Below are 15,240 nucleotides of genomic sequence, written 5' to 3'. Positions count from 1 at the left end.
AGAGATTTACATTAGGGGCTAGGTGTGTGCGTCTGACATATTTACATCAGGGAGCTAGGCGTGAGACAGATTTACATCTGTGAGCAAGGCGTGTGATAGATTTACATCAGGGAGCAAGGCGTATGACAGATTTACATCAGGGTTTAGGCATGCGACAAATTCACATCAAGGGGCTAGGTGTGTGATAGATTTACATCAGGGAGATAGGCGTGTGACAGATTTACATTAGGGGCTAGCTGTGTGCGTCTGACAGATTTACATTAGGGAGCTAGGAGTGTGGAAGATTTACATTAGGGAGCTAGGCGAGTGACAGATTTAAAACAGGGAGCTAGGTGTGTGATAGATTACATCAGGGGCTATGAGTGTCATAGATTTACATCAAGCGGCTGGGCGTGTGAAAGATTTACATCAGGGAGCTAGGTGTGTGATAGATTTACATCTTGGAGCAAGGCGTGTGATAGATCTACATCAGTGAGCTAGGCATGTGAAAGTTGTGCAACAGGGTCTAGGCGTGAGACAAATTCACATCAAGGGGCTGGGCGTGTGATAGATTTACATCAGGAAACTAGGCGTGTGAGAGATTTACATTAGGGGCTAGGTTTGTGCGTCTGACAGATTTACATCAGGGAGCTAGGCGTGTGAGAGATTTACATCAGGGTCTGGGCATGTGACAAATTCACATCAAGGGGCTAGGCGTGTGATAGATTTACATCAGGGAGCTAGGCGTGTGAGAGATTTACATTAGGGGCTAGGTGTGTGCGTCTGACAGATTTACATTAGGGAGCTAGGAGTATGGAAGATTTACATTAGGGAGCTAGGAGTGTGACAGATGTAAACAGCGAGCTAGGTGTGTGATAGATTACATCTGAGGTTAGGCGTGTGATTGATTCACATCAAGGGGCTGGGCGTGTTACAGATTTACATCAGGGAGCTGGGTGTGTGATAGGCTTACATGAAGGGGGCTAGGCGTGTGAGAGATTTCCATTAGGGGCTAGGCGTGTGACAGATTCACATCAAGAGGCTTGGCGTGTGACAGATTTACATCAGGGAGCTAGGCATGTGAGAGATTTACATCAGGGTCTAGGCATGTGACAAATTCACATCAAGGGGCTTGGCGTGTGACAGATTACATCAAGGAGCTAGGTGTGTGATGGATTTACATGAAGGGGTCTAGGCCTGTGAGAGATTTACATCAGGGGCTAGGCATGTTACAAATTCACCTCAAGGGGCTGGGCGTGTGACAGATTTACATCAGGGAGCTAGGCGTTTGACAGATTTACATCAGTGAGCTAGGCGTGTGATAGACCTACATCAGGGAGATGGGCGTGTGACAGATTTACATCAGGGAGCTATGCATGTGAGAGATTTACATCAGGGGCTAGGCGTGTCACAGATTTACATCAGGGGCTAGGCGTGTGACAGATTTACATCAGGGGGTTAGGCGTGTGACAGATTTACGTTAGGGGCTAGGTGTGTGCGTCTGGCAGATTTACATCAAGGAGCTAGGAGTGTGGAAGATTTACATTAGGGAGCTAGGCGTGTGACAGATTTACAAGAGGGAGCTAGGTGTGTGATAGATTCACTTCAAGGGCCTGGGCATGTGACAGATTTACATCAGGGAGCTAGGTGTGTGATAGATTTACATGAAGGGGGCTACGCTCGTGAGAGATTTACATTAGGGGCTAGGCGTGTTACAAGTTCATATCAAGGGGCTGGGCGTGTTACAGATTTCCATCAGGGAGCTAGGCGTTTGACAGAATTACATCAGTGAGCTAGGCGTATGATAGACCTACATCAGGGAGCTGGGCGTGTGACAGATTTACATCAGGGAGCTAGGCATGTGAGAGATATACATCAGGGGCTAGGCGTGTGACAGATTTACATCATGAGGGTAGGCGTGTGACAGAATTACATCAGGGACCTCGGCGTGTGACAGATTTACATCAGGGAGCTAGGCATGTTATAGATTTACATGAGGGAGTTAGGCGTTTGAAAGATTTACATTATGGAGCTAGGTGTGTGATACATTACATCAGGGGTTAGGCGTGTGACAGATTCACATCAAGGGGCTAGGCGTGTGACAGATTTACATCATGATGCTAAGCGTCCGAAAGATTTACATTAGGGGCTAGGTGTGTGCATGTGACAGATTTACATCAGGGAGGTAGGCGTGTGGCAGATTTACATCAGGGAGCTAGGCCTGTGATAGATTTACATCAGGGAGCTAGGCGTGTGACAGATTTACATCAGGGGGTAGGCGTGTAACAGATTTACATCAGGACCTAGGCATGTGATAGATTAACATCAGGGGTTAGGCGTGTGACAGATTTACATCAATGGGCTAGGTTTGTGATAGATTTACATGAATGGGCTAGGCGTGTGATAGATTTACATCAGGGAGCAAGTCGAAAGTGATAGATTTATTATGTGAGAGATTTACATCAGGGTCTAGGCATGTGACAAATTCACATCAAGGGCGGGGTTTGTGACAGATTTACATCAGGTAGCTAGGTGTGTGACAGATTTACATCAGGGTCTAGGCATGTGACAGATTTTACACATCAAGGGGCATCAGGGCTAGGCGTGACAGATTTACATCAAGGGGCTGGGCGCTAGGTTACATGTGACAGATTTACATCAGGGGGTAGGCGTGCCTGACAGATTTACATCATCTAGGAGTGTGGAAGATCTACATTAGGGAGCTAGGGCGATCAGTTTTACATCAGGGAGCTAGGTGTGATAGATTCACATCAAGGGACTGATAGATTTACATCAGGGGAGCTAGGGTGTGTGATGGATTTACATGAAGGGGGCTTGGCTCGTGAGACATTAACATTAGGGACTAGGCGTGTTACAAGTTCACATCAAGGGGCTGGGCGTGTGACAGATTTCCATCCAGGAGCTAGGCGTGTGATAGATTTACATCAGGGAGCTAGGCGTGTGAGAGATTTACATCAGGGGGTAGGCGTGTAACAGATTTACATCAGGGAGCTAGGCATGTGACAGATTTACATCAAGGAGTTAGGCGTGTTGAAGATTTACGTTAGGGAGCTAGGCGTGTGACAGATTTACAAAAGGGAGCTAGGTGTGTGATAGATTACATCAGGGGCTAGGCGTGTGACAAATTCACATCAAGGGGCTGGGCGTGTGTTAGAGTTACATCAGGAAGCTAGGCGTGTGAGAGATTTACATTAGGGGCTAGGTGTTAGCATCTGACAGATTTACATCAGGGAGCTAAGCCTGTGAGAGATTTACATTAGGGGCTAGGTGTGTGCATCTGACATATTTACATCAGGGAGCTAGGCGTGTGACAGATTTACATCTGTGAGCAAGGCGTGTGATAGATTTACATCAGGGAGCTAGGCGTATGACAGATTTACATCAGGGTTTAGGCATGCGACAAATTCACATCAAGGGGCTAGGTGTGTGATAGATTTACATCAGGGAGATAGGCATGTGACAGATTTACATTAGGGGCTAGCTGTGTGCGTCTGACAGATTTACATTAGGGAGCTAGGAGTGTGGAAGATTTACATTAGGGAGCTAGGCGTGTGACAGATTTAAAACAGGGAGCTAGGTGTGTGATAGATTACATCAGGGGCTATGCGTGTCATAGATTTACATCAAGCGGCTGGGCGTGTGAAAGATTTACATCAGGGAGCTAGGTGTGTGATAGATTTACATCTTGGAGCAAGGCGTGTGATAGATCTACATCAGTGAGCTAGGCATGTGAAAGTTGTGCAACAGGGTCTAGGCGTGAGACAAATTCACATCAAGGGGCTGGGCGTGTGATAGATTCACATCAGGAAGCTAGGCGTGTGAGAGATTTACATCAGGGTCTGGGCATGTGACAAATTCACATCAAGGGGCTAGGCGTGTGATAGATTTACATCAGGGAGCTAGGCGTGCGAGAGATTTACATTAGGGGCTAGGTTTGTGCGTCTGACAGATTTACATCAGGGAGCTAGGCGTGTGAGAGATTTACATCAGGGTCTGGGCATGTGACAAATTCACATCAAGGGGCTAGGCGTGTGATAGATTTACATCAGGGAGCTAGGCGTGCGAGAGATTTACATTAGGGGCTAGGTGTGTGCGTCTGACAGATTTACATTAGGGAGCTAGGAGTATGGAAGATTTACATTAGGGAGCTAGGAGTGTGACAGATGTAAAACAGCGAGCTAGGTGTGTGATAGATTACATCTGAGGTTAGGCGTGTAATAGATTCACATCAAGGGGCTGGGCGTGTTACAGATTTACATCAGGGAGCTGGGTGTGTGATAGACTTACATCAGGGATCTAGGCGTGTGACAGATTTACATCTGTGAGCAAGGCGTGTGATAGATTTACATCAGGGAGCTAGGCGTGTGACAGATTTACATCAGGGTTTAGGCATGCGACAAATTCACATCAAGGGGCTAGGTGTGTGATAGATTTACATCAGGGAGATAAGCGTGTGACAGATTTACATTAGGGGCTAGGCATGTGAAAGTTGTGGAACAGGGTCTAGGCGTGAGACAAATTCACATCAAGGGGCTGGGCGTGTGATAGATTTACAACAGGATGCTAGGCGTGTGAGAGATTTACATTAGGGGCTAGGTGTGTACGTCTGACAGATTTACATCAGGGAGCTAGGCGTGTGACAGATTTAAAACAGCGAGCTAGGTGTGTGATAGATTACATCAGAGGTTAGGCGTGTGATAGATTCACATCAAGGGGCTGGGCGTGTGACAGATTTACATCAGGGAGCTGGGTGTGTGATAGACTTACATGAAGGGGGCTAGGCGTGTGAGAGATTTCCATTAGGGGCTATGCGTGTGACAGATTCACATCAAGAGGCTTGGCGTGTGACAGATTTACATCAGGGAGCTAGGTTTGTGATAGATTTACATCAGGGAGCTAGGCATGTGATAGATTTACATCAGGGAGCTAGGCATGTGATAGATTTACAACAGGGAGCGAGGCGTGTGAGAGATTTTACAATAGGGGCTAGGTGTGTTCGTCTGACATATCTACATCGGGGAGCTAGGCGTGTGAAAGATTTACATCAGGGAGCTAGGTGTGTGATAGATTTACATCAGGGAGCTAGGCGTGTGATAGATCTACGTCAGTGAGCTAGGCATGTGAAAGTTGTGGAACAGGGTCTAGGCGTGAGACAAATTCACATCAAGGGGCTGGGCGTGTGATAGATTTACAACAGGAAGCTAGGCGTGTGAGAGATTTACATTAGGGGCTAGGTGTTTACGTCTGACAGATTTACATCAGGGAGCTAGGCGTGTGAGAGATTTACATCAGGGTCTGGGCATGTGACAAATTCACATCAAGGGGCTAGGCGTGTGATAGATTTACATTAGGGGCTAGGTGTGTGCGTCTGACAGATTTACATTAGGGAGCTAGGATTATGGAAGATTTACATTAGGGAGCTAGGCGCGTGACAGATTTAAAACAGTGAGCTAGGTGTGTGATAGATTACATCAGAGGTTAGGCGTGTGATAGATTCACATCAAGGGGCTGGGCGTGTGACAGATTTACATCAGGGAGCTGGGTGTGTGATAGACTTACATGAAGGGGGATAGGCGTGTGAGAGATTTCCATTAGGGGCTATGCGTGTGACAGATTCACATCAAGAGGCTTGGCGTGTGACAGATTTACATCAGGGAGCTAGGTTTGTGATAGATTTACATGAAGGGGGCTAGGCGTGTGAGATATTTGAATTAGGGGTTGACGTTTTACAAATTCACATCAAGGGGCTGGGCGTGTGACAGATTTCCATCAGGGAGCAAGGTGTTTGACAGATTTACATCAGGGGGGTAGGCATGTGACAGATTTACATCAGGGAGCTCAGCGTGTGACAGATTTACACCAGGGAGCTAGGCATGTGATAGATTTACAACAGGGAGCGAGGCGTGTGAGAGATTTTACATTAGGGGCTAGGTGTGTTCGTCTGACATATTTACATCGGGGAGCTAGGCGTGTGACAGATTACATCAGGGAGCTAGGCGTGTGATAGATTTACATCAGGGAGCTAGGCATGTGAGAGATTTACATTAGGGGCTAGGCATGTGACAAATTCACATCAATGGGCTGGGTTTGAGACAGATTTACATCAGGGAGCTAGGCGTGTGACAGATTTACATCAGGTGGGTAGGCGTGTGATAGATTACATCAGGGGCTAGGCGTGTGACAAATTCACATCAGAGTGCTCTGGATGTGATAGATTTACATCAAGGGGTATGTTTGTGATAGATTTACATAAATGGACTAGGCGTGTGATAGAATTACATCAGGGAGCTAGGCATGGGAGAGATTTACATCAGGGTCTAGGCATGTGACAAATTCACATCAAGGGGCTGGGCGTGTAATAGATTTACATCAGGGAGCTACTCGTGTGAGAGATTTACATTAGGGGCTAGGTGTGTGCGTCTGACAGATTTACATCAGGGAGCAAGGAGTGTGGAAGATTTACCTCAGGGAGCTAGGCGTGTGACAGATTTGACACAGGGAGCTAGGTGTGTGATAGATTACATCAGGGGTCAGGCGTGTGATAGATTCACATCAAGGGGCTGGGCGTGGGACAGATTTACATCAGGGAGCTAGGCGTGTGATAGATTTACATCAGGGAGCTAGGTGTGTGAGAGATTTACATTATGGGCTAGGTGTGTGCGTCTGATATATTTACATCAGGGAGCTGGGCGTGTGACAGATTTACATCAGGGAGCTAGGCATGTGAGAGATATACATCAGGGGCTAGGCGTGTGACAGATTTACATCTTGAGGGTAGGCGTGTGACAGATTTACATCAGGGAGCTCGCCGTGTGACAGATTTACATCAGGGAGCTAGGCATGTTATAGATTTACATGAGGGAGTTAGGCGTGTGACAGATTTACATCAGGGGGTAGGCGTGTAACAGATTTACATCAGGACCTAGGCATGTGATAGATTTACATCAGGGGTTAGGCTCGTGACAGATTTACATCAATGGGCTAGGTTTGTGATAGATTTACATCAATGGGCTAGGCGTGTGATAGATTTACATCAGGGAGCTAGTCGAGTGATAGATTTATATTACGGAACTAGGCATGTGAGAGATTTACATCAGGGTCCAGGCATGTGACAAATTCACATCAAGGGGCTGGGTTTGTGACAGATTTACATCAGGTAGCTAGGTGTGTGACAGATTTACATCAGGGGGGTAGGCGTGCCACAGATTTACATCAGGGAGCTAGGCGTGAGACAGTTTTACATCAGGGAGCTAGGCGTGAGATAGATTACATCAGGGGCTAGGCGTGTTACAAATTCACATCAAGGGGCTGGGCGTGTGACAGATTTACATCAGGGGGGTAGGCGTGTGACAGATTTACGTTAGGGGCTAGGTGTGTGCGTCTGACAGATTTACATCAGGGAGCTAGGAGTGTGGAAGATCTACATTAGGGAGCTAGGCGTTTGACAAATTTACAACAGGGAGCTAGGTGTGTGGCAGATTTACATCAGGGAGCTAGGCGTGTGATAGATTAACATCAGGGAGCTAGGCGTGTGACAGATTTACATCAGGGGGGAGGCGTGTAACAGATTTACATCAGGACCTAGGCATGTGATAGATTTACATCAGGGGTTTGGCGTGTGACAGATTTACATCAATGGGCTAGGTTTGTGATAGATTTACATCAATGGGCTAGGTGTGTGATAGATTTACATCAGGGAGCTAGTCGAGTGATAGATTTATATTACGGAACTAGGCATGTGAGAGATTTACATCAGGGTCCAGGCATGTGACAAATTCACATCAAGGGGCGGGGTTTGTGACAGATTTACATCAGGTAGCTAGGTGTGTGACAGATTTACATCAGGGGGGTAGGTGTGCCACAGATTTACATCAGGGAGCTAGGCGTGAGACAGTTTTACATCAGGGAGCTAGGCGTGAGATAGATTACATCAGGGGCTAGGCGTGTTACAAATTCACATCAAGGGGCTGGGCGTGTGACAGATTTACATCAGGGGGGTAGGCGTGTGACAGATTTACGTTAGGGGCTAGGTGTGTGCGTCTGACAGATTTACATCAGGGAGCTAGGCGTTTTACAGATTTACATCAGGGGGGTAGGCGTGGGACAGATTTACATCAGGGAGCTCAGCGTGTGACAGATTTACACCAGGGAGCTAGGCATGTGATAGATTTACATCAGGGAGATAGGCGTGTGGAAGATTCACATTAGGGAGCTAGGTGTGTGATAAATTACATCAGGGGTTAGGCGTGTGACAGATTCACATCAAGGGGCTGCACGTGTGACAGATTTACATCAGGGAGCTAGGCTTGTGACAAATTCACATCAGTGAGCTAGAGATGTGATAGATTTACATCAAGGGGCTAGGTTTCTGATAGATTTACATCAGGGAGCTAGGCATGTGAGAGATTTACATTAGGGAGCTAGGCGTGTGATAGATTTACATCAGGGAGCTAGGCATGTGACAGATTTACATCAGGGTCTAGGCATGTGACAAATTCACATCAAGGGGCTGGGTTTGTGACAGATTTACATCAGGCAGCTAGGCGTGTGACAGATTTACATCAGGGGCATAGGCGTGCTATAAATTTACATTAGGGAGCTAGGCGTGTGACAGATTTACATCAGGGAGCTAGGTGTGTGATAGATTCACATCAAGGGGCTGGGCGTGTGATGGATTTACATGAAGGGGGCTTGGCTCGTGAGACATTAACATTAGGGACTAGGCGTGTTACAAGTTCACATCAAGGGGCTGGGCGTGTGACAGATTTACATCAGGGTCTAGGCATGTGACAAATTCACATCAAGGGGCTGGGTTTGTGACAGATTTACATCAGGGAGCTAGGCGTTTTACAGATTTACATCAGGGGCTAGGCGTGTGGAAGATTTACATCAGGGAGCTAGGGCGTGACAGATTTACATCAGGGGAGCTAGGTGTGTGTGTGATAGATTACATCAGGGCCTAGGCGTGTGACAGATTTACATCAGGGGCTGGGCATGTGACAGATTTACATCAAGGAGCTAGGTGTGTGATAGATTTACATGAAGGGGCTAGGCGTGTGAGAGATTTACATTATGGGCTAGGCGTGTTACAAATTCACATCAAGGGGCTGGGCGTGTGACATTTCCATCAGGGAGCTAGGCGTTTTACAGATTTACATCAGGGAGCTAGGCGTGTGGAAGATTTACATTAGGGAGCTGGGCGTGTGACAGATTTACAAGAGGGAGCTAGGTGTGTGATAGATTACATCAGGGGCTAGGCGTGTGACAGATTCACATCAAGGGGCTTGGCGTGTGACAGATTTACATCAGGGAGCTAGGTGTGTGGAAGATTTACATTAGGTGTGTGACAGATTTACATCAGGGGGGTGTGTGACAGATTTACACATCAGGGAGCTGGCGTGACAGATTTACATCTAGGGGTGATAGATTACATCAGGGGCTAGGCGTGTGACAGATTCACATCAAGGGGCTTGGCGTGTGACAGATTTACATCAGGGAGCTAGGCGTGTGACAGATTTACATCAGGGAGCTAGGCGTGTGACAGATTTACATCAGGGAGCTAGGCGTGTTAGATTACAGGGGTAGGCCGTGTGACAGATTTACATCAGGGGCTAGGCGTGTGACAGATTTACATCAGGGAGCTAGGCATGTGATAGATTTACATCAGGGAGCTAGGCGTGTGGAAGATTTACATTAGGGAGCTAGGTGTGTGATAAATTACATCAGGGGTTAGGCGTGTGACAGATTCACATCAAGGGGCTGCGCGTGTGACAGATTTACATCAGGGAGCTAGGCGTGTGACAGATTTACATCAGGGAGCTAGGCGTGTGATAGATTTACATCAGGGGCTAGGCGTGTGACAGATTCACATCAAGGGGCTTGGCGTGTGACAGATTTACATCAGGGAGCTAGGCGTTTGACAGATTTACATCAGGGGAGCTAGGCGTGTGACAGATTTACATCAGGGAGCTCAGCGTGTGACAGATTTACACCAGGGAGCTAGGCATGTGATAGATTTACATCAGGGAGATAGGCGTGTGGAAGATTCACATTAGGGAGCTAGGTGTGTGATAAATTACATCAGGGGTTAGGCGTGTGACAGATTCACATCAAGGGGCTGCACGTGTGACAGATTTACATCAGGGAGCTAGGCTTGTGACAAATTCACATCAGTGAGCTAGAGATGTGATAGATTTACATCAAGGGGCTAGGTTTCTGATAGATTTACATCAGGGAGCTAGGCATGTGAGAGATTTACATTAGGGAGCTAGGCGTGTGATAGATTTACATCAGGGAGCTAGGCGTGTGACAGATTTACATCAGGGTCTAGGCATGTGACAAATTCACATCAAGGGGCTGGGTTTGTGACAGATTTACATCAGGCAGCTAGGCGTGTGACAGATTTACATCAGGGGGATAGGCGTGCTACAAATTTACATCAGGGAGCTAGGCGTGTGACAGATTTACATCAGGGAGCTAGGCGTGTGATAGATTACATCAGGGCCTAGGCGTGTGACAGATTTACATCAAGGGGCTGGGCATGTGACAGATTTACATCAAGGAGCTAGGTGTGTGATACATTTACATGAAGGGGGCTAGGCGTGTGAGAGATTTACATTATGGGCTAGGCGTGTTACAAATTCACATCAAGGGGCTGGGCGTGTGACACATTTCCATCAGGGAGCTAGGCGTTTTACAGATTTACATCAGGGAGCTAGGCGTGTGGAAGATTTACATTAGGGAGCTGGGCGTGTGACAGATTTACAAGAGGGAGCTAGGTGTGTGATAGATTACATCAGGGGCTAGGCGTGTGACAGATTCACATCAAGGGGCTTGGCGTGTGACAGATTTACATCAGGGAGCTAGGTGTGTGATAGATTTACATCAAGGGAGCTAGGGGCTTGGTGTGACAGATTTCAGGGACACTAGGCTGACAGATTTACATCAGGGAGCTTGCTAGCGGTGGAAGATTTACATTAGGGAGCTGGGCGTGTGACAGATTTACAAGAGGGAGCTAGGTGTGTGATAGATTACATCAGGGCCTAGGCGTGTGACAGATTCACATCAAGGGGCTTGGCGTGTGACAGATTTACATCAGGGAGCTAGGTGTGTGATAGATTTACATGAAGGGGGCTAGGCGTGTGAGATATTTGCATTAGGGGTTGGCGTGTTACAAATTCACATCAAGGGGCTGGGCGTGTGACAGATTTACATCAGGGAGCTAGGCGTTTGACAGATTTACATCAGGGGGCTAGGCGTGTGGAAGATTTACATTAGGGAGCTAGGTGTGTGATAGATTTACATCAGGGAGTTAGGCGTGTGACAGATTCACATCAAGGGGCTGCACGTGTGACAGATTTACATCAGGGAGCTAGGCTTGTGACAAATTTACATCAGTGGAGCTAGAGCGTGTGATAGATTTACATCAAGGGGCTAGGTTGCTGATAGATTTACATCAGGGAGCTAGGCATGTGAGAGATTTACATTAGGGAGCTAGGCGTGTGATAGATTTACATCAGGGAGCTAGGCATGTGACAGATTTACATCAGGGTCTAGGCATGTGACAAATTCACATCAAGGGGCTGGGTTTGTGACAGATTTACATCAAGGGAGCTGGGCGTGTGACAGATTTACATCAGGGGCTAGGCGTGGGACAGATTTACATCAGGGAGCTCAGCGTGTGACAGATTTACACCAGGGAGCTAGGCATGTGATAGATTTACATCAGGGAGATAGGCGTGTGGAAGATTCACATTAGGGAGCTAGGTGTGTGATAAATTACATCAGGGGTTAGGCGTGTGACAGATTCACATCAAGGGGCTGCACGTGTGACAGATTTACATCAGGGAGCTAGGCTTGTGACAAATTCACATCAGTGAGCTAGAGATGTGATAGATTTACATCAAGGGGCTAGGCATGTGAGAGATTTACATTAGGGAGCTAGGCGTGTGATAGATTTACATCAGGGAGCTAGGCATGTGACAGATTTACATCAGGGTCTAGGCATGTGACAAATTCACATCAAGGGGCTGGGTTTGTGACAGATTTACATCAGGCAGCTAGGCGTGTGACAGATTTACATCAGGGGCATAGGCGTGCTACAAATTTACATCAGGGAGCTAGGCGTGTGACAGATTTACATCAGGGAGCTAGGCGTGTGATAGATTACATCAGGGCCTAGGCGTGTGACAGATTTACATCAAGGGGCTGGGCATGTGACAGATTTACATCAAGGAGCTAGGTGTGTGATACATTTACATGAAGGGGGCTAGGCGTGTGAGAGATTTACATTATGGGCTAGGCGTGTTACAAATTCACATCAAGGGGCTGGGCGTGTGACACATTTCCATCAGGGAGCTAGGCGTTTTACAGATTTACATCAGGGAGCTAGGCGTGTGGAAGATTTACATTAGGGAGCTGGGCGTGTGACAGATTTACAAGAGGGAGCTAGGTGTGTGATAGATTACATCAGGGGCTAGGCGTGTGACAGATTCACATCAAGGGGCTTGGCGTGTGACAGATTTACATCAGGGAGCTAGGTGTGTGGAAGATTTACATTAGGGAGCTGGGCGTGTGACAGATTTACAAGAGGGAGCTAGGTGTGTGATAGATTACATCAGGGGCTAGGCGTGTGACAGATTCACATCAAGGGGCTTGGCGTGTGACAGATTTACATCAGGGAGCTAGGTGTGTGATAGATTTACATGAAGGGGGCTAGGCGTGTGAGATATTTGCATTAGGGGTTGGCGTGTTACAAATTCACATCAAGGGGCATGGCGTGTGACAGATTTCCATCAGGGAGCAAGGCGTTTGACAGATTTACATCAGGGGGGTAGGCGTGGGACAGATTTACATCAGGGAGCTCAGCGTGTGACAGATTTACACCAGGGAGCTAGGCATGTGATAGATTTACATCAGGGAGATAGGCGTGTGAAAGATTTACATCAGGGAGCTAGGTGTGTGATAAATTACATCAGGGGTTAGGCGTGTGACAGATTCACATCAAGGGGCTGCGCGTGTGACAGATTTACATCAGGGAGCTAGGCTTGTGACAAATTCACATCAGTGAGCTAGAGATGTGATAGATTTACATCAAGGGGCTAGGTTTCTGATAGATTTACATCAGGGAGCTAGGCATGTGAGAGATTTACATTAGGGAGCTAGGCGTGTGATAGATTTATATCATCAGGGAGCTAGGCATGTGACAGATTTACATCAGGGTCTAGGCATGTGACAAATTCACATCAAGGGGCTGGGTTTGTGACAGATTTACATCAGGCAGCTAGGCGTGTGACAGATTTACATCAGGGGGATAGGCGTGCTACAAATTTACATCAGGGAGCTAGGCGTGTGACAGATTTACATCAGGGAGCTAGGCGTGTGATAGATTACATCAGGGCCTAGGCGTGTGACAGATTTACATCAAGGGGCTGGGCATGTGACAGATTTACATCAAGGAGCTAGGTGTGTGATACATTTACATGAAGGGGGCTAGGCGTGTGAGAGATTTACATTATGGGCTAGGCGTGTTACAAATTCACATCAAGGGGCTGGGCGTGTGACACATTTCCATCAGGGAGCTAGGCGTTTTACAGATTTACATCAGGGAGCTAGGCGTGTGGAAGATTTACATTAGGGAGCTGGGCGTGTGACAGATTTACAAGAGGGGAGCTAGGTGTGTGATAGATTACATCAGGGGCTAGGCGTGTGACAGATTCACATCAAAGGGGCTTGGCGTGTGACAGATTTACATCAGGGAGCTAGGTGTGTGATAGATTTAAGGCGCAGTACATGAAGGGGCTAGGCGTGTGAGATATTTGCATTAGGGGTTGGCGTGTTACAAATTCACATCAAGGGGCTGGGCGTGTGACAGATTTACATCAGGGAGCTAGGCGTTTGACAGATTTACATCAGGGAGCTAGGCGTGGGACAGATTTACATCAGGGAGCTATTTGCATTAGGGTGTGACAGATTTACATCAAGGGCTGGGAGCTAGGCATGTGATAGATTTACATCAGGGGAGATAGGCGTGTGGAAGATTCACATTAGGGACAGAGCTAGGTGTGTGATAAGATTTACATCAGGGAGAGGGTTAGGCGTGTGACAGATTCACATCAAGGGGCTGCGGCGTGTGACAGATTTACATCAGGGAGATTTAGGAAGCTGTTGTGACAAATTCACATCAGTGAGCTAGAGATGTGATAGATTTACATCAAGGGGCTAGGTTTCTGATAGATTTACATCAGGGAGCTAGGCATGTGAGAGATTTACATTAGGGAGCTAGGCGTGTGATAGATTTACATCAGGGAGCTAGGCATGTGACAGATTTACATCAGGGTCTAGGCATGTGACAAATTCACATCAAGGGGCTGGGTTTGTGACAGATTTACATCAGGCAGCTAGGCGTGTGACAGATTTACATCAGGGGGATAGGCGTGCTACAAATTTACATCAGGGAGCTAGGCGTGTGACAGATTTACATCAGGGAGCTAGGCGTGTGATAGATTACATCAGGGCCTAGGCGTGTGACAGATTTACATCAAGGGGCTGGGCAGGTGACAGATTTACATCAAGGAGCTAGGTGTGTGATACATTTACATGAAGGAGGCTAGGCGTGTGAGAGATTTACATTATGGGCTAGGCGTGTTACAAATTCACATCAAGGGGCTGGGCGTGGGACACATTTCCATCAGGGAGCTAGGCGCTTTACAGATTTACATCAGGGGAGCTAGGTGTGTGGAAGATTTACATTAGGGAGCTGGGCGGTGTGACAGATTTACAAGAGGGAGCTAGGTGTGTGATAGATTACATCAGGGCTAGGGCGTGTGACAGATTCACATCAAGGGGCTTGGCGTGTGACAGATTTACATCAGGGAGCTAGGTGTGTGGAAGATTTACATCAAGGGAGCTGGGCCATCGAGTGAGTGTGACAGATTTACAAGAGGGAGCTAGGTGTGTGATAGATTACATCAGGGGCTAGGGCGTGTGACAGATTCACATCAAATCAAGGGCTTGGCGTGTGACAGATTTACATCAGGGAGCTAGGTGTGTGATAGATTTACATGAAGGGGGCTAGGCGTGTGAGATATTTGCATTAGGGGTTGGCGTGTTACAAATTCACATCAAGGGGCATGGCGTGTGACAGATTTCCATCAGGGAGCAAAGGCGTTTGACAGATTTACATCAGGGGGTAGGCGTGGGACAGATTTACATCAGGGAGCTCAGCGTGGGACAGATTTA

The sequence above is a fragment of the Haliotis rubra genome, unplaced genomic scaffold (genome assembly GCF_003918875.1).
Source record: "Haliotis rubra isolate DU_JTF1 unplaced genomic scaffold, ASM391887v1 Scf30, whole genome shotgun sequence".
NCBI lineage: Eukaryota > Metazoa > Mollusca > Gastropoda > Lepetellida > Haliotidae > Haliotis > Haliotis rubra.
This window is presented reverse-complemented; position numbering follows the sequence as displayed.